Genomic DNA, 25,806 nt, shown 5'->3' on the forward strand with positions numbered 1-25,806 from the left:
AGTAGCTCGGCCGCCATTGACCAGACGTTTTCAATTGGTGAGAGATCTGGAGAACGTGCTGGCCAGGGCAGCAGTCGAACATTTTCTGTATCCAGAAAGGCCCGTACAGGACCTGCAACATGCGGTCGTGCATTATCCTGCAGAAATGTAGGGTTTCGCAGGGATCTAATGAAGGGTAGAGCCACGGGTCGTAACACATCTGAAACGTAACGTCCAATGTTCAAAGTGCCGTCAATGCGAACAAGAGGTGACCGAGACGTGTAACCAATGGCACCCAATACCATCACCCCGGGTGATACGCCAGTATGGCGATGACGAATACACGCTTCCAATGTGCGTTCACCGCGATGTCGCCAAACACGGATGCGACCACCATGATGCTGTAAACAGAACCTGGATTCACCCGAAAAAATGACGTTTTGTCATTCGTGATGGTACGCATTTCTCCTCCCTACACGAGGCATCACAACAACGTTTCACCAGGCAACGCCGGTCAAGTGCTGTTTGTGTATGAGAAATCGGTTGGAAACTTTCCTCATGTCAGCACGTTGTAGGTGTCGCCACTGGCGCCAACCTTGTGTGAGTGCTCTGAAAAGCTAATCATTTGCATATCACAACATCTTCTTCCTGTCGGTTAAATTTCGCGACTGTAGCACGTCATCTTCGTGGTGTAGCAATTTTAATGGCCAGTAGTGTATTTCCAGTAACGATCGGTTCAGTCGGACCAGAGAACTCAGTCCATTCCACGTAGCCACAGCCTACAGCATTATGGAGCCACCACAAGCTTGCACAGTGCCTTGCTGACAACTTGTGTTTAGTACAGAACGACACCTCATACCACCAGGCTGTCTGACGATGAGCAATGCAATCTGGCAACATTCTATCTCTCTGGAGCCGCCACATACATCCAGTTTCATGCCATACACACAACTAGAACTCGTTTTAAAAAACGACTGGGTGCCACTCCTATGTCCAAAGTTGTTGGGCACACCACTTTCATTAAGCCTCACTCTTATGCCGTGTGAAAGGACGCTGCAACAGTAGTCGCCGTGCTATTTCATGGTGTTCATGTCCCCGTCTTGATGCAAACAAGCCAGTTTCATCACTCAAGATCAGTATTGTGGCTGAACGATCCCGCACGGCTGAACGAACAGCATGCCTGGCCTCTCAGGCAGTGGTCGCGTTGGCCCTTTGAGAGACCGCATGGCGATGTGCATGGCCCTCCTGGAAAACTTGTGCAAATGGTATTTTTAGCTGGAAGAAACTATCCTTGGAAAAGGTGGGTGAGCATAATTAAAACACAATCATAGGAATAAATCGCAGATACGCCTACTGACTACATGAATGAAGAGTGATTTAAGAAATAACCTGGAAAATAAGTACGCACTCCAGTAAAATCCTCAGAATGCTTGATGGAAGCAAACTACTGTAGCTGCCTCTTAACGATAAATTCTGCAGTTGCCTCCTGGTGAAAGTTAACTAACATCACGTCCCTACCAAACTGGTGATTCCACCACTGTCTCATTATTACCACATTCATACAGCTTGTGGGTGTAAGACGACGGCAGTAATGGATGGAGATTCTGATTCCAGCTCACCCTCTCTGCTCAGTACTTAAGTGGAGACATCCTTCTACACGGCTGCAAGTCTCGTCTCATCGATCTCCTCGACCCCAGTCTCTACTCATTGATGACCTAGCAGCAAGTGTTCTCTGTCTTAAAGCTCTAAACATAGCTGTTTTCTGCGTGCTTGGGAGTCTCGGCATCCAATAGCAGCAGACCTTGCGAGTTCCATGTAGGAATAATTTTGTAAGTAAGTTGAACAAACTCCCACCCCTGTGGCTTTCGTTACCAATGGTGATACAGCCTGGGGAGGGCGACAGAAAACCACTCCATGGCGTAATTCTGAAACTCACGAATCGAAAGCCTTGCACGTAGGCACACACGTGAAATGGAAGTAAACATTATGAGCCAATCGGAAAGCCTCTTGCAAGGATTTTAAACTAACATTCTTTTGTGCTGAGGCTGGAGAGCAACGACAGATATCACTTCCAAACGGATTTCTTTAGGCGTGGAGTTTTACAACGGACATTCAGGCACTTGGACTCCCCAGAGTGCAGAGATGGCCTTAAACGAATTGTGCGAGTTATACCTGCACTGAGAAGCAACCCTTATTTCTGGAGACATTTATAGCCCCTCCTGGTTTCATGTGAACGCCTATGGCATCCAAGCTAGCTGGGAAGCTATCAACTCTGCAAAAAATAACAAGCCCCTCACCGTAATCAAAAGAAGAAGAGAGAGGAAGAAACTAGTTAGGCAGCCGCTAGTACTACTGAATGTTGTCTGCAGTTATTATGCAGTGAAGAGGTTGCCTACATTGTCCTTGGGCGCCGACAGTATTATGAAATATGTTGTCTGGCATTTTTGGGGAAAAGCTGCTGCTTAACAGCTGCCACCAAACCAGGGGGTATTGTGAAGACCGAAGATACCGTCCCTCATGAAGATAGCCTCTTATGTGCATAGGATGGATGACAGAGAACCCAGCCCTTTCCGAGACTCGAACCCTGGTACACACACACACACGGAAACAGTCCAGACGCGGAAGAGGAAGGCTATGTCAGTGTGTTTCAATTATTTTGGTTGGGAGACTGAAGCAAATATCGGTCCTCCTTACATAATTAATCATAAAGATCGGGCCTAATTACACAACTATATGCACAGCGCTAGACAAGGACTGCCTAAAATCGCAATAGAGCTCAATAATTGACGGTGCCATAGAATTGGTGTTGCCCTGCTGGGAAAATGTTTCATAACACCACTTAAAAGTAGTGGTAGACGCACTCAAACTCTATCCTTCTCCTGCAAGCTGGTGAGAAAAGGGCTGGAAATATATTCAACTGACTAGATACTGGTGTTGGAAAGAGGGGAGTTCAATATGTGTATTACATCTACATCTACATTTATACTCCGCAAGCTACCCAACGGTGTGTGGCGGAGGGTACTTTACATGTCACTGTCATTACCGTCCTTTCCTGTTCCAGTCGCGTATGGTTCGCGGGAAGAACGACTCCCAGAAACGCACCCTCTCGAAACCTGGCGAGCAAGCTACACCGCGATGCAGAGCGCCTCTCTTGCAGAGTCTGCCACTTGAGTTTGCTAAACATCTCGGTAACGCTATCACGCTTACCAAATAACCCTGTGACGAAACGTGCCGCTCTTCTTTGGATCTTCTCTATCACCTCTGTCAACCCGACCTGGTACGGATCCCACACTGATGAGCAATACTCAAGTATAGGTCTTTTGTAAGGTGTAGGTGTTTTGTAAGCCACCTCGTTTGTTGATGGAATACATTTTCTAAGGACTTTTTCAATGAATCTCAACCTGGCACCCGCCTTACCAACAATTAATTTTATATGATCATTCCACTTCAAATCGTTCCGTGCGCATACTCCCAATTATTTTACAGAAGTAACTGCTACCAGTGTTTGTTCCGCTATCATATAATCATTCAATAAAGGATCCTTCTTTCTATCTATTCGCAATACATTACATTTGTCTATGTTAAGGGTCAGTTGCCACTCCCTGCACCAAGTGCCTATCCGCTGCAGATCTTCCTGCATCTCGCTGCAATTTTCTAATGCTGCAACTTCTCTGTACACTACAGCATCATCCGCGAAAAGCCGCACGGAACTTCCGACACTATCTACTAGGTCATTTATATATATTGCGAAAAGCAATGGTCCCATAACACTCCCCTGTGGCACGCCAGAGGTTACTTTAACGTCTGTAGACGTCTCTCCATTGAGAACAACATTCTCTGTTCTGTTTGCTAAAAACTCTTCAATCCAGCCACACAGCTGGTCTGATATTCCGTAGGCTCTTACTTTGTTTATCAGGCGCCATTGCGGAACTGTATAGAACGCCTTCCGGAAGTCGAGGAAAATAGCATCTTCCTGGGAGCCTGTATCTAATATTTTCTGGGTCTCATGAACAAATAAAGCGAGTTGGGTCTCACGCGATCGCTGTTTCCGGAATCCATGTTGATTCCTACAGAGTAGATTCTGGGTTTCCAGAAATGACATGGTACGCGAACAAAATACATGTTCTAAAATTCTACAACAGATCGATGTCAGAGTTATAGGTCTATAGTTTTGCGCATCTGCTCGACGACCCTTCTTGAAAACGGGAACTACCTGTGCTCTTTTCCAATAATTTGGAACCCTCCGTTCCTCTAGAGACTTGCGGTACACGGCTGTTAGAAGGGGGCAAGTTCTTTCGCGTACTCTGTGTAGAATCGAATTGGTATCCCGTCAGGTCCAGTGGACTTTCCTCTGTTGAGTAATTTCAGTTGCTTTTCTATTCCTTGGGCACTTATTTCGATGTCAGACATTTTTTCGTACCTGTAAGCATACAGCTGAGGCCTATATCTATCGCTATTTGACGTCAGAGTTCACCACAAACAACTGCTCGAATAGATGATTCAGACGTGGCTTTAGGTTACAAGTTAAAAATTATATTGGACATTATCAAAACCACACCAAACAAAAATAAGGAAACAGCTGTTTTCTGTATGTAAACGTACACACAAAAGTTAATACGGATTTTGTACTACAATATTCGCTAACCTACAAAAATTCGAAGATATTTTTTATATACAATGACACATGTACAGTCTTAGACAAAAAAGCTGACCGCAGGCCGGCCGCCACAGGGACTAAGTCCGAGTCGTTCACTTAAGGTGGCCAATAAAACTGACCGCCCCTGACAACTCTACGTCTGGCCATCTGCACAATCTGGCAACACTGTAAGATGCGGAAGTGTTAGGAGGAAGTGTTGTCTACTTCCGACATGATATGGTTGGAGTGAGCCCGTGGTCTTGCGGTAATCGTCGTGCATTTTAAAGTTAGACTCGCGTGTTCGCGTCCAACTGATTTTTTTTTTTTTTTTTTTTACCACATTTCGGTCTAAACTTATAAGTCTGATTGAACATCGAAGACAATTCGCTTAACATTCTACCCACCTGCAATAACAAGTATTTCTGAAACAAATCCGCAGGACAGCTCGTGGCTGCGTCGCGATCATAACAGCTTACGCTCGGGCGTTTCCTCGCGCTGCAGCGGCTACCGGCCACCGGCAGGACGCCACCCGCCGCCTGAAATCCGGCGCCGCCCATGTGAAAACGGCGCCATGCTGTCAGTATATGTATCAACGCCATTTTCGAATTTGAAGTTCTAGTTAGTATCTTGCAGTTAAGCATTGGATTTTGCATACCTGAACATCATGCACTACGGTTAAGCATTGTAAAACTGAGTCGCAAGTGGAAAAAGGTGTAACATCTGCACCACAATATTTACTTTGGTATAACAGATGGGTGAATGTAGAGGAGGCAGCTAGAAAGATTTGAACCGTGTTTGGAGCGAGTGCTTTTGGGAAAAATACGCCAGAAAAAGATATTCTTGTTTCAACAAAGATCGTTCTGGCATGAATGATTTTCCACATTAAGAAAGTCTCGACTACTGATATATGTGACAGATTACCATTTTACCATCATGCTACATTTGCATCCAAAAGGCAAAGTTCAGAAGTCTGGTGTAGGAGTACTGCATGCTCTAATTCTAAACAACATAAAATCAACGGAGTGACTATTATTGAACGTCATCAGGTCGCTCATTGAGCATTCCTTTGCAGTACTGGTACTGGTGATGTGTTGTGATGCCTTTATAGTTAACTTCCTAAGAAGAAATGAAAGGCTGAGCCCCGCCAAAAGACGTAGACTAAAGCAGAGAGTAGTGTGAACATAATATTTTACATTTGATAGCTCCAAATATGTGTTTTGGACTACAAATTCTGCCCCAAGGGGTGTGTGCAACACAGCTGGAATTTGTTGTCAACAATTGAGACACCTTTCGGTCGCAGTGTAAGAAAGTCGAGCAACAAAACTACATCACCTTTGCTACTGCATGATAACTCACTCTGTTGATTTTGAGAAACAAAACTATCCAGGAGATTGATAGGAAAGTAGACTCTCAGACACTCGTATTGTTAGGGAAGTCCTCTCTCAAGCACTTGTCCCTCTCGTCATGTATTCGTAAAATATTGCCTTTCCCGCTCTTGATCGATCAACCGTCAAGGCAATTCATTTCTAGACGAAAATACACTTAAAACTACTATGGTTTAACGAGCTCGTTAAAACAAGTAGCTTTCTACGGGCGCAGAATTTGTAAATAACTGTAGCATTGTCAGATTGTTTTAGATGTCGCGAAAGAAAATTCAGCTGCTGATCAATTTCTCTTTGATGATTACTGTTGGGTTTAGAAAACTAATGGAAAATGCAAATATAATATTCATTTTACTAATACAAATTAAATTCAGCTTACTGCAGAAATATCACGACAGCAGTCCATCTTAATAAAGCATTAAGTTCAAAAATGGTTCAAAGGGCTCTGAGCACTATGGGACTTAACTTCTGAGGTCATCAGTCCCCTAGAACTTAGAACTAGTTAAACCTAACTAACCTAAAGACATCACACACATCCATGCCCGAGGCAGGATTCGAACCTGCAACCGTAGTGGTCGCGCGGTTCCAGACTGTAGCGATGCATTGTCTGTAAGACGATTGATCCTATTTTAACACGAATTAGTAGGATATTACCGACATTTGACTTCGAAAAGATCTGTATTTACTTCATTTCCTGTATCATTCGCAAGTCTTATGAAAATGTGGCATTTCATAGATAAAATTATGTATTAACAACAACAAAAAATATGTCGGCAGAAAACAAAAGTGGCATTATGAAATTGGCAGTACCGTGAGGTTTTCGCTCTGACACTAAGGGTTACTGTAAGTAGCAAGACGAATTTTGCTCGAGCGTTATCTTACGATTCCCTTATTGAGTTTGTATCTGCCTGCTTGTGGCTCTACTACAAAAAAATAAAAATCTGGCTTTCAGCGAGTCTAGAAAGGCGAACGACAGCAGCTTGCACCTGGTAGCCAAGCATGTTACCTGGGAAATGGTATTTTCCTAAAGTGGGAAGACATTCTTTTGTGGTTGAATTGTTGTCAAATATCAGTCAGACGTTTGCCGTTGGCCTAAGCGTTTCGGTGTGTTGAATTTGTACCAATGATTTTTCTACAGGTTTTTTCTGTCCCAAATAGAGAGTTGAAGTCCCCCATTAGTATTTTCACGTCGTCTTGGTGAATTTTGCTCATAGTATTTTGGAGTGTGTTCCATAATTTTTCGACATTTTTGGTGTTTTTCTTATTTTCGATGTTGGTGGGGGAATGTGCATTGATGGGTGTATATTTTTTACTGGGGCTCTGAATGAGCATAGTCCTAAGTCGATTGTTGATGGCTGTGATTTCTTTGACTGAGTTTATGATAGATCTGTGTTCGAGAAAAGCAAATGCCGAAGATTGGTACGCCTTTCGCTACCTTTTGTTGTATTTCGCTCTTGAAGATGAAATGGTTTCCGTAATGCAAGGTTTCATTGTCAGTTAGTTGTGGTTCTTGAAGAGCAATGATGAGAATTTTTTGTCGGTCGATTTATTATGTGAGATTATTTAGTTTTCGTATTTGGACCAATGTATCGATGTTTAGTTATAAAAAAAAAGTTCTTATGTGTGTGAAATCTTATGGGACTTAACTGCGCAGGTCATCAGTCCCTAAGCTTACACACTACTTAACCTAAATTATCCTAAGGACAAACACACACACACCCATGCCCGAGGGAGGACTCGAACCCCCGCCGGGACCAGCCGAACAGTCCATGACTGCTGCGCCCCTGACCGCTCGGCTAATCCCGCGCGGCGTGTAGTTTTCAAATGCATGTTTTCTGCTTGTAGGGAAATTTACAGGAGATCTTCATTATTCTCTGCCGTGCTAACCTGGACTCTCCAGAATCCCAAATTCCAGTTGCCGCCTGTCGACAGCCGGGTTGTGTACCACCTGGGGTAAAGTTGACTTTGCTTGCACAGTTCATGTTTGCTTGTGTTTCATTGGTTTGGCCTGGGTGATTCCAGGACCGGACAGGACCAGAGGGTGTTGAAGGCTTTGGAAGCAAATATTTTCAGCCGAGCTCTTTGAGCTAACAGACGGTGACCAGAGTAGCCGTGGTTTTCACTCAGACGTGTCTGGATTTTGAGTTCAACGAATTGAGTAGCCGTTCAGGATTGTGTTAGTATTTGGTTCACCCCAAGTATTTGATTTCCTCGGTACCACCCATATGGGGGAGGGTTTCCCCTATCGGCCCCACGGGATTTTTATTATTATTATTATTGTCATCATGTCATCAGCAAATCCGATATAGTGCATCTTCCCACCACTGAAATAGATGTGCATTGTTCGATTCAGTATTTCCGTCACATAAATATGGGTTATAATTACGTGACATTGCTGCTAGTAGACATATTTCTCACTTTTTCTTAGGCAGTTCCTGCCTGTTACTCCATCATAGGAATTTATGTGCGCAGCATTGTTGCAACACAGACGTTCAAATTATCCGATTTCTGTAATTTCATTTTGATACCAGATCGTTCTAATCGGATGCAGCCAGTCAGGCTTAATGTGGATATCCGAATACGACTCTCATCATTTGATAGACTGGATAAACCACATTCTTAATCGGACGGTTGAATCTAGATCACTTATTTATGACAGGGCCTGAATTCTTAAACACTGTGGAAAATAATAATACAATGTGCTTATTACTAATATGTTATTTAAATATAAATTTATGAACGAACGAGATAACAGTTTATTTACAGGAGCAGAGCCCCATCCATCATAGCAAAGCAGTGCGAGACTGGTTTCAGGGCCAAGAGAGGATAAAGCTGTTGCCGTTTGTTCCACGATCACCGAACATCAACCAAATAGAGAATATGTGGGCAGAGGTAACAAGGTCATTGCCATGTGGACCTACAAACGCAAGCGACCTTTGGACGAATATAGAAAACGTATGGTGGGAAGTAAACCATCACGCTACACTGTCGACGTCTTGATGAAATCAATGCCCCTCCGCCTTCGAGAAATCTTACGTAATGATCGTGGGTGGGTTGGTTACTAAAAGTATACTCGTCCACAAAACCCATGTGGACAATTATCTGATAGTCGGTCAAGCTTTGCTTTGTCGCAGTTCTTTAGATACAAGTCCATTTGCTTTCAGTCTCCTCCTTACAATTCTTACAATGCAAGGTAATTGAAAAATCTCACCCACTCGACGCCAACTGAGGAATTGACTGGTGCATGTGTTGTTCAACACACAGTAGTTGTCACCCTCACTGGAATCAATGACTGTGTGTGTGTGTGTGTGTGTGTGTGTGTGTGTGTGTGTGTGTGTGTGTGAGTGTTTTCGTGTTCACGCACAAACTGAATCGATGCCATTAACATTAGAGAGACAACCAACAATAAATATTGCATCAAATATGACTAAAGTATTTTAATGCGATGGGAAGTGACAAACTGAACTTTTACCCAACCCACGACCTGCATATTACGTTAAGTAAGATGTATTAACCCCACAGTATCGTTAGCAGAGACAGTGCGCTCGTGTTTCGAGGCTCGCGACAAGTGCAGCGATTAGCAGTGCCCAATGCCGCCGCGATTTGTTTATGTTGGCTGAGCGTGGACACTGCAGCAGACGCTTCGCCATAAACAGAAAGAAATCGCCTTGGCTCTGACTGCAGTGAGCGGATATCACTGCCTGCGTGTTCTTATAGAAACCAACGTGAGACTACTTACAGGTGCCATGGAGCAATTGCAACGGGTATCATGTCATTAGTCATCAGAATATTAACCAGTGATGAAATGTCCACTCTATTTGAATCCCAAGAAAATAGGAACCTTCTCACAAAGGAAGGTGAGGTGATACCAAAATTTATCCAACATACAAAAATTAACTGCAGGGTTTTCATGTATGCAGTAGTAGCACACAAGGAAATATTATGTCTTTGAAGCGTATATTTCATTTCCTCTTCTCATATTAACGCCCTTGTTTTAGTATGAAGTGAGAAAATAAACACGAGAAACTAAAGTTCCTGAGAAGCATATCAGTCATTTCCTCTTCTCATATCATAACTTTTATTTTAGTATGAAGTAAAAAAATAAACAGTTTAAGGTTGTGAAGCATAATATGACACCAGATTCTTATCGTAGGCGCTATCGGAAACGCAAAAAGCAGGGAGCTGTCCATTCTTTTGTCCAACAGTCTGTCTCCTTGCATGCATTACTCCCGCTAGGAGATTCTTATTTAAGGACTTGTGGGCATCAAGTTCTTCAGCAGAACAAGCCTTATGTTATTGTGCTAATTACGGTATGGAAAAAATGCAACAAAGACGATTTCCCCTAAGGCAGTGGGGATATTTGCAAATGTCTGTATTCAGCAATGACTGCCAGCTGCCACAACACTTCACAGAATCCATGCGGCAGGCAACACAACTGTGCGTGCACTTCAGACTTCATTCAGTAAAACGTCAGGAGATGGATGGAAACGTCGCTTTCCGAGTCGTATTCAATCCAGAATGAGGTGTTATTAAAGTAGTTGAGCGTTCTAGCAATTACATTTTTGTAATTCACATATGAGTATTCCGATAGCCAAAAGAACCCGTTAGTGTGAAACTATTGGGAACTGCATTAATATCAAACTGCAAGAACTTGAGACAATACGTGGACTCTTCTCTTCGCTGGGTGACCTATTACTGTTATTTAGGATTCTCTCCGTCCCAGACGTAATGCACATGGAACTTCAGAGGCGCTTTCCGCTATTCTTGACAAACATCAGCAACTTGTAATCACTGCGAGTTACAACTGCGTGATGATATGGCTCAGGTTGTCAGTAGTTGTGGTGGTGTCATGCTGTCAAACTGCTTACAGTAACGTTAATGGTGTCCCACATAATTTCGCGCTGACTACCTACTTAAGTAAAGATAGTGTTGTGGCGTTGTCGCTTCTCTTTATTTGGCCTCAGCTTGAGTAATCCGATGTAAAGAACATAGTACTCCATTCGCGGGCTGCTAATGATACAGTGTGACTACAGAGATCATCGTGCGGCTATTACATTAATTCTGCAATGAATTGCTATGCAGCTGGAATGACTCATTACACAGGTACTCTATGTTTCACTTGGTTAAGGGATCAGTTCGCTGCAATCCTGCTTCTACTGTTCGTAAATACTTGTATACTTCATAAATGGTTCAAATGGCTCTGAGCACTATGGGACTTGACTTCTTAGGTCATCAGTCCACTATAACTTAGAACTACTTACCCCTAGCTAACCTAATGACATCAGACACATCCATGCCCGAGACAGGATTCGAACCTGCGACCGTAGCGGTCGCGTGGTTCCAGACTAGCGCCTAGAACCGCTCGGCCACCCAACCCAGCCGGCATACTTGTATACTGACCATTCGTTATTTGACTAAATATGAACTACAATCTGGTTCGCATATAAATATATGACATGGGTTAACGCCGGCACAGAGCAATGACTAAGGGTTGGATGCCGTTGAAGTCCCGATACACTGATGGCAAGACAAATGTTCGCAAATCACCTCTACTGCCTCAAAAAACAATTGCATCTTAAATATCGAAGGACCAACGTCCACACTATCACAGCGCGTTGAAATACAGCTAAGACGGCAGATGAATATTTGTGACCGACTGGGCTTCGAACCTGGACCTCCTGCTTACTAGACAGACATGCTGATCACTGCACTATTATTTTTTTTTAAGTTTGAGAGACTTTCAGCACCAGGTAGGCGGAAGCAAAGAGGGCAGGGGTCGAAGATCCGAGGCCTGGGGTCAATGCATCCCTCATACCTGTCACTGAGCAGCTGCATTATTCCCATGTATTCCATGTTTGCACCGATATATACCTTTAAATTGTGGAACTAAATTGAGGTAGTAATTAAGGTACAATAAATTACAGATTGCCGCCTCCAATGGCGTGCGTTCCTTGTAGGACATAACTTATACCAGTGAAAAGGGTGACGGAAAAATACATAACAAACATTTATTCAGAAATATATTCACAATTTAAGTTATTATGCCATTAACCACAATCCGAGTGGGAGTCTCTCTTCAGTTACAGCTAACCAGTGCGCACCCTACTTAACCTAACTTGAACTACACTACTGGCCACCGTAAATGCAACACCCTGAAGGAAGCATCCGAATCAAGTGCAATTTACACCATGGGTTTGCAGCGATGAGACATGCAACTGATCAGAATTTCAGCGCAGACGCACATCACGCGCGCCTGTGGCGCCACCTCATAGCGCCATTTAAGGCTTGGCGATTTCGACGAGTGTACGTTCGGCACGTGTGTTTACCTTGTGGTTGTTTCACAAGACGATCAGTTATGCCTCGTAGACAACAGCGAACATCGTTTGATCAAGTATCCGAGTTCGACAGAGGAAGGATAGTGGCTTACCGAGATTGTGGATTATCATACAGAGAAATCGCTAGTCGTGTTGGACGAAACCAAACAACTGTAATGCGAATATGTAACCGTTTGATGCAGGAGGGTACGACGGACCGACGTGGTCGATCGCATTCACCTCGGTGCACCACTGCACGTGCTGATAGGCAAATTGTGCGCATGGCAGTGACGGATCGCTCAGTGACATCCCGAACCATAGCACAGCACATTGCGTCTGTAACGCATCATCCAGTGTCTGCGCGTACCATTCGACGCCGTTTACAGCAGAGTGGTCTGTCCGCAAGACGTCCATTGCTTCGTCTACCATTGACGCAGAACCACAGACGTCTCCGTCGCCAATGGTGTGATAACAGACGGATGTGGACAGCACAATGGAATGACGTTGTCTTTACTGACGAGGCACGCTTCTGTCTGCAGCACCACGATGGTCGGATTCGAGTGTGGAGACACCATGGAGAGAGGATGCTGGACAGCTGCATTATGCACCGCCACACTGGTCTTGCACCGGGTATTATGGTATGGGGCGGTATTGGATATTACTCTCGCACGCCTCTAGTACGCATTGCCGGTACTTTAAATAGCCGGCGCTACATATCCGAGGTTCTGGAGCCAGTTGTCCTTCCTTACCTTCAGGGCTCGGCCACAGCCATATTTCAACAGGATAAAGCGCGACCACACGTGGCACGCATTGTCCAAAGGTTCTTCGTCAATAACCAGATTGAATTGCTTCCCTGGCCGGCTCGCTCTCCGGATCTTTCGCCGATAGAAAACATGTGTCCATGGTTGCTCAACGAGTGATTACATCCTCAGCTGCCACACCAGATGATCTTTGGCAACGTGTGGAAGCTGCTTGGGCTGCTGTACCCCAGGAACACATCCAACGTCTCTTTGACCCAATGTCGAGACGTGTGGCAGCGGTGATCTCCAACAATGGCGGCTACTCTGGCTACTGATTCTGGCAGGAACCACATGTCACAGACGTCTGTAAACGTAATCATTTGATACTTGGTCAACATGTTATCTACAAAATAAATTTTGTTGTGCTACCTCTTGCCGGCCGAAGTGGCCATGCGGTTAAAGGCGCTGCAGTCTGGAACCGCAAGACCGCTACGGTCGCAGGTTCGAATCCTGCCTCGGGCATGGATGTTTGTGATGTCCTTAGGTTAGTTAGGTTTAACTAGTTCTAAGTTCTAGGGGACTAATGACCTCAGCAGTTGAGTCCCATAGTGCTCAGAGCCATTTGAACCATTTGTGCTACCTATTGTCTTTCTTGGTGTTGCATTTACGCTGGCCAGCAGTGCTATGGACAACACACACGCGGTACCTCCCCCCCCCCCCCCCCCCCCCAAGCCCCACTCTCACCACCCCGGGACCATTATTCCACTCGCTCGCAGCCACACTGTATTCCCGCTACGGTTCGGACGATGTTGTGCGTCTAGCACTGAAAACTTTCGATGACCCGTCTACACCCAAATAATTATACAGGATGTTTGAGGAGGGATAGTAAATATTGTACGAGGTGGTGGTATAGACAAATTGCAGAAAAAATGCCATATAACCTCCTGTATATGGCTATATGTGTGGTGTCTGTTCTTTCGGGAATGTCCGAATGAACACACACACACACACACACACACACACACACACACACACACATTTTTATCCTAAGTGCTATTCGGAAAATGTTTGGCAACTCAGTGATAGTGCCGGACTGGAGTTGCATCAACCTACTCATTTCACAAGATATAGTTGTAATTTTCTGAACAATTCCTGTTTAATAAGTGATAGCGACAGTGTCTCTCATCATTTACTTTGTCGGAAACCTGCTTCTCTCTGCCCTAGCCTATACTATAGCAATGAGTGATTGCTCACATTCCTGAAATCTCACTGGACGTGCTACTGCAACTGTAGCCAAAGATTCAAATCCCGCTGGAAAAGTATCAGTGCTATATATATGTATAAAGGTATATATAGGTGCAAACATGGAATACATGGGAATAATGCAGCTGCTCAGTGACAGGTATGAGGGATGCATTGACCCCAGGCCTCGGATCTTCGACCCCTGCCCTCTTTGCCTCCGCCTACCTGGTGCTGAAAGTCTCTCAAACTTAAAAAAAAAATAATAGTGCAGTGATCAGCATGTCTGTCTAGTAAGCAGGAGGTCCAGGTTCGAAGCCCAGTCGGTCACAAATATTCATCTGCCGTCTTAGCTGTATTTCAACGCGCTGTGATAGTGTGGACGTTGGTCCTTCGATATTTAAGATGCAATTGTTTTTTGAGGCAGTAGAGGTGATTTGCGAACATTTGTCTTGCCATCAGTGTATCGGGACTTCAACGGCATCCAACCCTTAGTCATTGCTCTGTGCCGGCGTTAACCCATGTCATATATTTATATGCGAACCAGATTGTAGTTCATATTTAGTCAAATAACGAATGGTCAGTATACAAGTATGCCGGCTGGGTTGGGTGGCCGAGCGGTTCTAGGCGCTAATCTGGAACCACGCGACCGCTACGGTCGCAGGTTCGAATCCTGTCTCGGGCATGGATGTGTCTGATGTCATTAGGTTAGCTAGGGGTAAGTAGTTCTAAGTTATAGTGGACTGATGACCTAAGAAGTCAAGTCCCATAGTGCTCAGAGCCATTTGAACCATTTATGAAGTATACAAGTATTTACGAACAGTAGAAGCAGGATTGCAGCGAACTGATCCCTTAACCAAGTGAAACATAGAGTACCTGTGTAATGAGTCATTCCAGCTGCATAGCAATTCATTGCAGAATTAATGTAATAGCCGCACGATGATCTCTGTAGTCACACTGTATCATTAGCAGCCCGCGAATGGAGTACTATGTTCTTTACATCGGATTACTCAAGCTGAGGCCAAATAAAGAGAAGCGACGACGCCACAACACTATCTTTACTTAAGTAGGTAGTCAGCGCGAAATTATGTGGGACACCATTAACGTTACTGTAAGCAGTTTGACAGCATGACACCACCACAACTACTGACAACCTGAGCCATATCATCACGCAGTTGTAACTCGCAGTGATTACAAGTTGTTGATGTTTGTCAAGAATAGCGGAAAGCGCCTCTGAAGTTCCATTTGCATTACGTCTGGGACGGAGAGAATCCTAAATAACAGTAATAGGTCACCCAGCGAAGAGAAGAGTCCACGTATTGTCTCAAGTTCTTGCAGTTTGATATTAATGCAGTTCCCAATAGTTTCACACTAACGGGTTCTTTTGGCTATCGGAATACTCATATGTGAATTACAAAAGTGTAATTGCTAGAACGCTCAACTACTTTAATAACACCTCATTCTGGATTGAATACGACTCGGAAAGCGACGTTTCCATCCATCTCCTGACGTTTTACTGAATGACGTCTGAAGTGCACGCACAGTTGTGTTGCCTGCCGCATGGATTCTGTGAAGTGTTGTGGCAGCTGGCAGTCATTGCTGAATACAGACATTTGCAAATATCCCCACTGCCTTAGGGGAAATCGTCTTTGTTGCATTTTTTCCATACCGTAATTAGCACAATAACATAAGGCTTGTTCTGCTGAAGAACTTGATGCCCACAAGTCCTTAAATAAGAATCTCCTAGCGGGAGTAATGCATGCAAGGAGACAGACTGTTGGACAAAAGAATGGACAGCTCCCTGCTTTTTGCGTTTCCGATAGCGCCTACGATAAGAATCTGGTGTCATATTATGCTTCACAACCTTAAACTGTTTATTTTTTTACTTCATACTAAAATAAAAGTTATGATATGAGAAGAGGAAATGACTGATATGCTTCTCAGGAACTTTAGTTTCTCGTGTTTATTTTCTCACTTCATACTAAAACAAGGGCGTTAATATGAGAAGAGGAAATGAAATATACGCTTCAAAGACATAATATTTCCTTGTGTGCTACTACTGCATACATGAAAACCCTGCAGTTAATTTTTGTATGTTGGATAAATTTTGGTATCACCTCACCTTCCTTTGTGAGAAGGTTCCTATTTTCTTGGGATTCAAATAGAGTGGACATTTCATCACTGGTTAATATTCTGATGACTAATGACATGATACCCGTTGCAATTGCTCCATGGCGCCTGTAAGTAGTCTCACGTTGGTTTCTATAAGAACACGCAGGCAGTGATATCCGCTCACTGCAGTCAGAGCCAAGGCGATTTCTTTCTGTTTATGGCGAAGCGTCTGCTGCAGTGTCCACGCTCAGCCAACATAAACAAATCGCGGCGGCATTGGGCACTGCTAATCGCTGCACTTGTCGCGAGCCTCGAAACACGAGCGCACTGTCTCTGCTAACGATACTGTGGGGTTAATACATCTTACTTAACGTAATATGCAGGTCGTGGGTTGGGTAAAAGTTCAGTTTGTCACTTCCCATCGCATTAAAATACTTTAGTCATATTTGATGCAATATTTATTGTTGGTTGTCTCTCTAATGTTAATGGCATCGATTCAGTTTGTGCGTGAACACGAAAACACTCACACACACACACACACACACACACACACACACACACACACACACACACAGTCATTGATTCCAGTGAGGGTGACAACTACTGTGTGTTGAACAACACATGCACCAGTCAATTCCTCAGTTGGCGTCGAGTGGGTGAGATTTTTCAATTACCTTGCATTGTAAGAATTGTAAGGAGGAGACTGAAAGCAAATGGACTTGTATCTAAAGAACTGCGACAAAGCAAAGCTTGACCGACTATCAGATAATTGTCCACATGGGTTTTGTGGACGAGTATACTTTTAGTAACCAACCCACCCACGATCATTACGTAAGATTTCTCGAAGGCGGAGGGGCATTGATTTCTCAAGACGTCGACAGTGTAGCGTGATGGTTTACTTCCCACCATACGTTTTCTATATTCGTCCAAAGGTCGCTTGCGTTTGTAGGTCCACATGGCAATGACCTTGTTACCTCTGCCCACATATTCTCTATTTGGTTGATGTTCGGTGATCGTGGAACAAACGGCAACAGCTTTATCCTCTCTTGGCCCTGAAACCAGTCTCGCACTGCTTTGCTATGATGGATGGGGCTCTGCTCCTGTAAATAAACTGTTATCTCGTTCGTTCATAAATTTATATTTAAATAACATATTAGTAATAAGCACATTGTATTATTATTTTCCACAGTGTTTAAGAATTCAGGCCCTGTCATAAATAAGTGATCTAGATTCAACCGTCCAATTAAGAATGTGGTTTATCCAGTCTATCAAATGATGAGAGTCGTATTCGGATATCCACATTAAGCCTGACTGGCTGCATCCGATTAGAACGATCTGGTATCAAAATGAAATTACAGAAATCGGATAATTTGAACGTCTGTGTTGCAACAATGCTGCGCACATAAATTCCTATGATGGAGTAACAGGCAGGAACTGCCTAAGAAAAAGTGAGAAATATGTCTACTAGCAGCAATGTCACGTAATTATAACCCATATTTATGTGACGGAAATACTGAATCGAACAATGCACATCTATTTCAGTGGTGGGAAGATGCACTATATCGGATTTGCTGATGACATGATGACAATAATAATAATAATAAAAATCCCGTGGGGCCGATAGGGGAAACCCTCCCCCATATGGGTGGTACCGAGGAAATCAAATACTTGGGGTGAACCAAATACTAACACAATCCTGAACGGCTACTCAATTCGTTGAACTCAAAATCCAGACACGTCTGAGTGAAAACCACGGCTACTCTGGTCACCGTCTGTTAGCTCAAAGAGCTCGGCTGAAAATATTTGCTTCCAAAGCCTTCAACACCCTCTGGTCCTGTCCGGTCCTGGAATCACCCAGGCCAAACCAATGAAACACAAGCAAACATGAACTGTGCAAGCAAAGTCAACTTTACCCCAGGTGGTACACAACCCGGCTGTCGACAGGCGGCAACTGGAATTTGGGATTCTGGAGAGTCCAGGTTAGCACGGCAGAGAATAATGAAGATCTCCTGTAAATTTCCCTACAAGCAGAAAACATGCATTTGAAAACTACACGCCGCGCGGGATTAGCCGAGCGGTCAGGGGCGCAGCAGTCATGGACTGTTCGGCTGGTCCCGGCGGGGGTTCGAGTCCTCCCTCGGGCATGGGTGTGTGTGTGTTTGTCCTTAGGATAATTTAGGTTAAGTAGTGTGTAAGCTTAGGGACTGATGACCTGCGCAGTTAAGTCCCATAAGATTTCACACACATAAGAACTTTTTTTTTATAACTAAACATCGATACATTGGTCCAAATACGAAAACTAAATAATCTCACATAATAAATCGACCGACAAAAAATTCTCATCATTGCTCTTCAAGAACCACAACTAACTGACAATGAAACCTTGCATTACGGAAACCATTTCATCTTCAAGAGCGAAATACAACAAAAGGTAGCGAAAGGCGTACCAATCTTCGGCATTTGCTTTTCTCGAACACAGATCTATCATAAACTCAGTCAAAGAAATCACAGCCATCAACAATCGACTTAGGACTATGCTCATTCAGAGCCCCAGTAAAAAATATACACCCATCAATGCACATTCCCCCACCAACATCGAAAATAAGAAAAACACCAAAAATGTCGAAAAATTATGGAACACACTCCAAAATACTATGAGCAAAATTCACCAAGACGACGTGAAAATACTAATGGGGGACTTCAACTCTCTATTTGGGACAGAAAAAACCTGTAGAAAAATCATTGGTACAAATTCAACACACCGAAACGCTTAGGCCAACGGCAAACGTCTGACTGATATTTGACAACAATTCAACCACAAAAGAATGTCTTCCCACTTTAGGAAAATACCATTTCCCAGGTAACATGCTTGGCTACCAGGTGCAAGCTGCTGTCGTTCGCCTTTCTAGACTCGCTGAAAGCCAGATTTTTATTTTTTTGTAGTAGAGCCACAAGCAGGCAGATACAAACTCAATAAGGGAATCGTAAGATAACGCTCGAGCAAAATTCGTCTTGCTACTTACAGTAACCCTTAGTGTCAGAGCGAAAACCTCACGGTACTGCCAATTTCATAATGCCACTTTTGTTTTCTGCCGACATATTTTTTGTTGTTGTTAATACATAATTTTATCTATGAAATGCCACATTTTCATAAGACTTGCGAATGATACAGGAAATGAAGTAAATACAGATCTTTTCGAAGTCAAATGTCGGTAATATCCTACTAATTCGTGTTAAAATAGGATCAATCGTCTTACAGACAATGCATCGCTACAGTCTGGAACCGCGCGACCACTACGGTTGCAGGTTCGAATCCTGCCTCGGGCATGGATGTGTGTGATGTCTTTAGGTTAGTTAGGTTTAACTAGTTCTAAGTTCTAGGGGACTGATGACCTCAGAAGTTAAGTCCCATAGTGCTCAGAGCCCTTTGAACCATTTTTGAACTTAATGCTTTATTAAGATGGACTGCTGTCGTGATATTTCTGCAGTAAGCTGAATTTAATTTGTATTAGTAAAATGAATATTATATTTGCATTTTCCATTAGTTTTCTAAACCCAACAGTAATCATCAAAGAGAAATTGATCAGCAGCTGAATTTTCTTTCGCGACATCTAAAACAATCTGACAATGCTACAGTTATTTACAAATTCTGCGCCCGTAGAAAGCTACTTGTTTTAACGAGCTCGTTAAACCATAGTAGTTTTAAGTGTATTTTCGTCTAGAAATGAATTGCCTTGACGGTTGATCGATCAAGAGCGGGAAAGGCAATATTTTACGAATACATGACGAGAGGGACAAGTGCTTGAGAGAGGACTTCCCTAACAATACGAGTGTCTGAGAGTCTACTTTCCTATCAATCTCCTGGATAGTTTTGTTTCTCAAAATCAACAGAGTGAGTTATCATGCAGTAGCAAAGGTGATGTAGTTTTGTTGCTCGACTTTCTTACACTGCGACCGAAAGGTGTCTCAATTGTTGACAACAAATTCCAGCTGTGTTGCACACACCCCTTGGGGCAGAATTTGTAGTGCAAAACACACTTTTGGAGCTATCAAATGTAAAATATTATGTTCACACTACTCTCTGCTTTAGTCTACGTCTTTTGGTGGGGCTCAGCCTTTCATTTCTTCTTAGGAAGTTAACTATAAAGGCATCACAACACGTCACCAGTACCAGTACTGCAAAGGAATGCTCAATGAGCGACCTGATGACGTTCAATAATAGTCACTCCGTTGTTTCGAATTAGAGCATGTAGTACCCCTACACCAGACTACTGAACTTTGCCTGTTGAATGCAAATGTAGCATGATGGTAAAATGGTAATCTGTCACATATATCAGTAGTCGAGACTTCCTTAATGTGGAAAATCATTCATGCCAGAACGATCTTTGTTGAAACAAGAATATCTTTTTCTGCCGTATTTTTCCCAAAAGCACTCGCTCCAAACACAGTTCAAATCTTTCCAGCTGCCTCCTCTACATTCACCCATCTGTTATACCAAAGTAAATATTGTGGTGCAGATGTTACACCTTTTTCCACTTGCGACTCAGTTTTACAATGCTTAACCGTAGTGCATGATGTTCAGGTATGCAAAATCCAATGCTTAACTGCAAGATACTAACTAGAACTTCAAATTCGAAAATGGCATTGATACATACACTGACAGCATGGCGCCGTTTTCACATGGGCGGCGCCGGATTTCAGGCGGCGGGTGGCGTCCGGCCGGTGGCCGGTAGCCGCTGCAGCGCGAGGAAACGCCCGAGCGTAAGCTGTTATGATCGCGACGCAGCCACGAGCTGTCCTGCGGAATTGTTCCAGGAATACTTGTTATTGCAGGTTGGTAGAATGTTAAGCGAATTGTCTTCGATGTTCAATCAGACTCATAAGTTTAGACCGAAATGTGGTAAAAAAAAAAATCAGGTGGACGCGAACACAACTTTAAAATGCACGACGATTACCGCAAGACCACGGGCTCACTCCAACCATATCATGTCGGAAGTAGACAACACTTCCTCCTAACACTTCCGCATCTTACAGTGTTGCCAGATTGTGCAGATGGCCGGACGTAGAGTTGTCAGGGGCGGTCAGTTTTATTGGCCACCTTAAGTGAACGACTCGGACTTAGTCCCTGTGGCGGCCGGCCTGCGGTCAGCTTTTTTGTCTACGACTGTACAAGTATTTCGAATGACGAAAGTGGCTAGTCAGGTGACCTTGAAAAGTATTTGTAGCTTGGTAGTTGAAAGTATAGTAACCCTTTCTTCTCTCCTATATGAGACATAGACAGATCCATCAAAACTGATACTAATAATACTACTGATAAGTGTGATTAAGGGTACATACGTTTCGCACTTAAAAATACGTATAAAATCCTTTAATTTCCTAAAAGATAGAACGGCTGTCTCCAAACTTCCTTCTAGTTGGTTTATAACCAGCTCAAGCGGTGGTTATACACTGATGATACCTTCCTAGGACACGAGAATAGTGTAGGAAAGAGTAGTCTTATCATTTTAAAGTTTGTTACCGTGGTGGTTGGGGTAATAAGCTTGCAGGGTGGTTGTATGCTTGATGTTGGACAAAGATATCCTGCATTACATTATTAAGAGCGTTGCACTCTGCATGACTAATACTTGGGAAACTGTATGGCTTTAACAATTTAGTGGTTTTAGGTGCAGAACCGTGTAACCATTGGAGTGTGTGTTGAAGCTCTATGATCATTTCTCTCATGCCAATAGCTTCCTGATACTGACTTCAGACAGAGGAATAATCCTTCAGAATTGACAGCACAGTTGATTTACGTCAGTTGTTTCAAACTGTATCAACACAACACTCTCACGTCCACCATACACCGGTAAGAGGGGCTACCCTCCCCGACATGCATGCATCTGGAGAGATATTGTGGTTTCGGATGGGTACCATGGGTAAGATTGGTGTTGCAGGGAGGACCAGTCAAGAACAGTGTGGGAGGTATCTGTCAATCTCCGACTTCATCCTACGAATGTGAGAATACTCTGTGACGCCCATCCACAAAGGGAAAGATGGCCACTCGTAATCGTAAATTCTGCACTATGATCGATGTGCTGGAAATATGTAGATACCTTATTTCATCAGTGTAGGACGCTGTCTGGTATACTTTGATATATATGACCAAATGGACGTAGTACACAATCATCTATGAACATTCATTATCTAGTATATGGTAGATGAAAAGTAGGGGATGGGTGAATTCCTGATGATGCAGAAATAGGAAAGCATTCTGCCATGTCTTTGGCTGGCGTTGAAATTACAGAACAACTGGTATGCTTTGATGTAAATAACTAAATATACATACTGCGTATTCACTTATCTGCATTTGCAATCTAGTGTATGGTACTTGCAGAGTAGTGGAGGGCTGATTTACCGATTATGAAGAAATTGGGAAGCATTCTGCCCTGTCAATGGCTGGTGTTGAAATTACGGAACAACTGGAATACTTTGGTGTGTATGACCAAATACACATAATGCACAGTCAGCTATCTGCATTCACAATCTATTATACGGTATCTGCAAAGATGTGGAGGTGTGATTTAGCGATGGTACCGAATCTGCTGTGTCATTGGCTAGCGTTGAAATTATGGAACAACTGGTACAATTGCTAAAATTTATCATGCTATCAACTGCAATGTGTATTACCATAACCCCATAACAACAGTGTGTTTCCCATCCCGTCGATCCACTGGTTCACTGCTCATTGTCACATAGTGATTGACTGACACTACTTGGTCGAGATGGAGGTATCCTTGGCAGAACACTAGATATCTGCTACTTGTTACTGTGGAGCATGGGATTAAATGTAGAGGTCGTCACCTTCAGAAAGCTGTTAGAGAGCATTCCTCATTGCTGCAGACTAATCCTGTTTCCATGTTCTGTGATGCCCTCCACATGTTTTTACTTCTTTTTTTGTTTTCATCAATAAGATAACAGTACTTTTTTTATTTCTACTACCTCGCATGTATTGTGAATGTCAACTTCTGGTGATGGTCAACACCGGAACAGTAATCATTTACATGACTACAGAATGAGGAAACTATGGTCTCAAAATGGAACACCGAGACATCCGCTATCCTGTCGCTGTGGGAGATGAGATTAACTGTATAGGTCATCACCTTCAGTTAACAGTCGGAAAAGCTCTACAATGCTGGAATCTCTTCCAATTTCCATGTGTTGTGATGTCTTCCATATTTTTGTCAATTTCTACCAACTGTGTGTTGTGAGAGCTGCATAGTTTACACCATACAATGTTCAGTTTTCTGTGAAAGCCAAACAATCGAAACATGTTAATGTCGATTTAGCAGCTGACAAAAACCTCGAAGTCATGATAGAAAAACAAAGTGTATGGCGGTGTACAAATCTGTAGTCTTACTCCGCTTGGATGTGTTATAGCCAAAAAAACAATGTATTAAACTGCTCATGAAGGACTAGTACAGGAACCCTCTCTTGTGATTGATAATCTGTTGGATATGGTGTTCCTCGAGGACAGCTGAGAAAACTTTATGCAGTAATCATCAAAATTACCTCGAGCAATTAAACAGAGAACCGACTCGTGGAGATAACATCTTGGACCTACTGGTAACAAACAGACCCGAACTTTTCGACTCTGTAAGTACAGAACAGGGAATCAGTGATCATAAGGCCGTTGCAGCATCCCTGAATATGGAAGTTAATAGGAATATAAAAAAAGGGAGGATGGTTTATCTGTTTAGCAAGAGTAATAGAAGGCAGATTTCAGACTACCTAACAGATCAAAACGAAAATTTCTGTTCCGACACTGACAATGTTGAGTGTTTATGGAAAAAGTTCAAGGCAATCGTAAAATGCGTTTTAGACAGGTACGTGGCGAGTAAAACTGTGAGGGACGGGAAAAACCCACCGTGGTTCAACAACAAAGTTAGGAAACTACTGTGAAAGCAAAGAGAGCTTCACTCCAAGTGTAAACGCAGCCAAAACCTCTCAGACAAACAGAACCTAAACGATGTCAAAGTTAGCGTAAGGAGGGCTATGCGTGAAGCGTTCAGTGAATTCGAAAGTAAAATTCTATGTACCGACTTAACAGAAAATCCTAGGAAGTTCTGGTCTTACGTTAAATCAGTAAGTGGCTCGAAACAGCATATCCAGACACTCCGAGATGATGATGGCATTGAAACAGAGGATGACACGCGTAAAGCTGAAATACTAAACACCTTTTTCCAAAGCTGTTTCACAGAGGAAGACCGCACTGCAGCTCCTTCTCTAAATCCTCGCACAAACGAAAAAATGGCTGACATCGAAATAAGTGTCCAAGGAATAGAAAAGCAACTGGAATCACTCAACAGAGGAAAGTCCACTGGACCTGACGGGATACCAATCGATTCTACACAGAGTACGCGAAAGAACTTGCCCCCCTTCTAACAGCCGTGTACCGCAAGTCTCTAGAGGAACGGAAGGTTCCAAATGATTGGAAAAGAGCACAGGTAGTCCCAGTCTTCAAGAAGAGTCGTCGAGCAGATGCGCAAAACTATAGACCTATATCTCTGACGTCGATCTGTTGTAGAATTTTAGAACATGTTTTTTGCTCGCGTATCGTGTCGTTTTTGGAAACCCAGAATCTACTCTGTAGGAATCAACATGGATTCCGGAAACAGCGATCGTGTGAGACCCAACTCGCTTTATTCGTTCATGAGACCCAGAAAATATTAGATACAGGCTCCCAGGTAGATGCTATTTTCCTTGACTTCCGGAAGGCGTTCGATACAGTTCCGCAATGGCGCCTGATAAACAAAGTAAGAGCCTACGGAATATCAGACCAGCTGTGTGGCTGGATTGAAGAGTTTTTAGCAAACAGAACACAGCATGTTGTTATCAATGGGGAGACGTCTACAGACGTTAAAGTAACCTCTGGCGTGCCACAGGGGAGTGTTATGGGACCATTGCTTTTCACAATATATATAAATGACCTAGTAGATAGTGTCGGAAGTTCCATGCGGCTTTTCGCGGATGATGCTGTAGTATACAGAGAAGTTGCAGCAGTAGAAAATTGTAGCGAAATGCAGGAAGATCTGCAGCGGATAGGCACTTGGTGCAGGGAGTGGCAACTGACCCTTAACATAGACAAATGTAATGTATTGCGAATAGATAGAAAGAAGGATCCTTTATTGTATGATTATATGATAGCGGAATAAACACTGGTAGCAGTTACTTCTGTAAAATATCTGGGAGTATGCGTGCGGAACGATTTGAAGTGGAATGATCATATAAAATTAATTGTTGGTAAGGCGGGTGCCAGGTTGAGATTCATTGAGAGAGTCCTTACAAAATGTAGTCCATCAACAAAGGAGGTGGCTTATAAAACACTCGTTCGACCTATACTTGAGTATTGCTCATCAGTGTGGGAT

The sequence above is a fragment of the Schistocerca piceifrons genome, chromosome 4 (genome assembly GCF_021461385.2).
Source record: "Schistocerca piceifrons isolate TAMUIC-IGC-003096 chromosome 4, iqSchPice1.1, whole genome shotgun sequence".
Lineage (NCBI taxonomy): Eukaryota > Metazoa > Arthropoda > Insecta > Orthoptera > Acrididae > Schistocerca > Schistocerca piceifrons.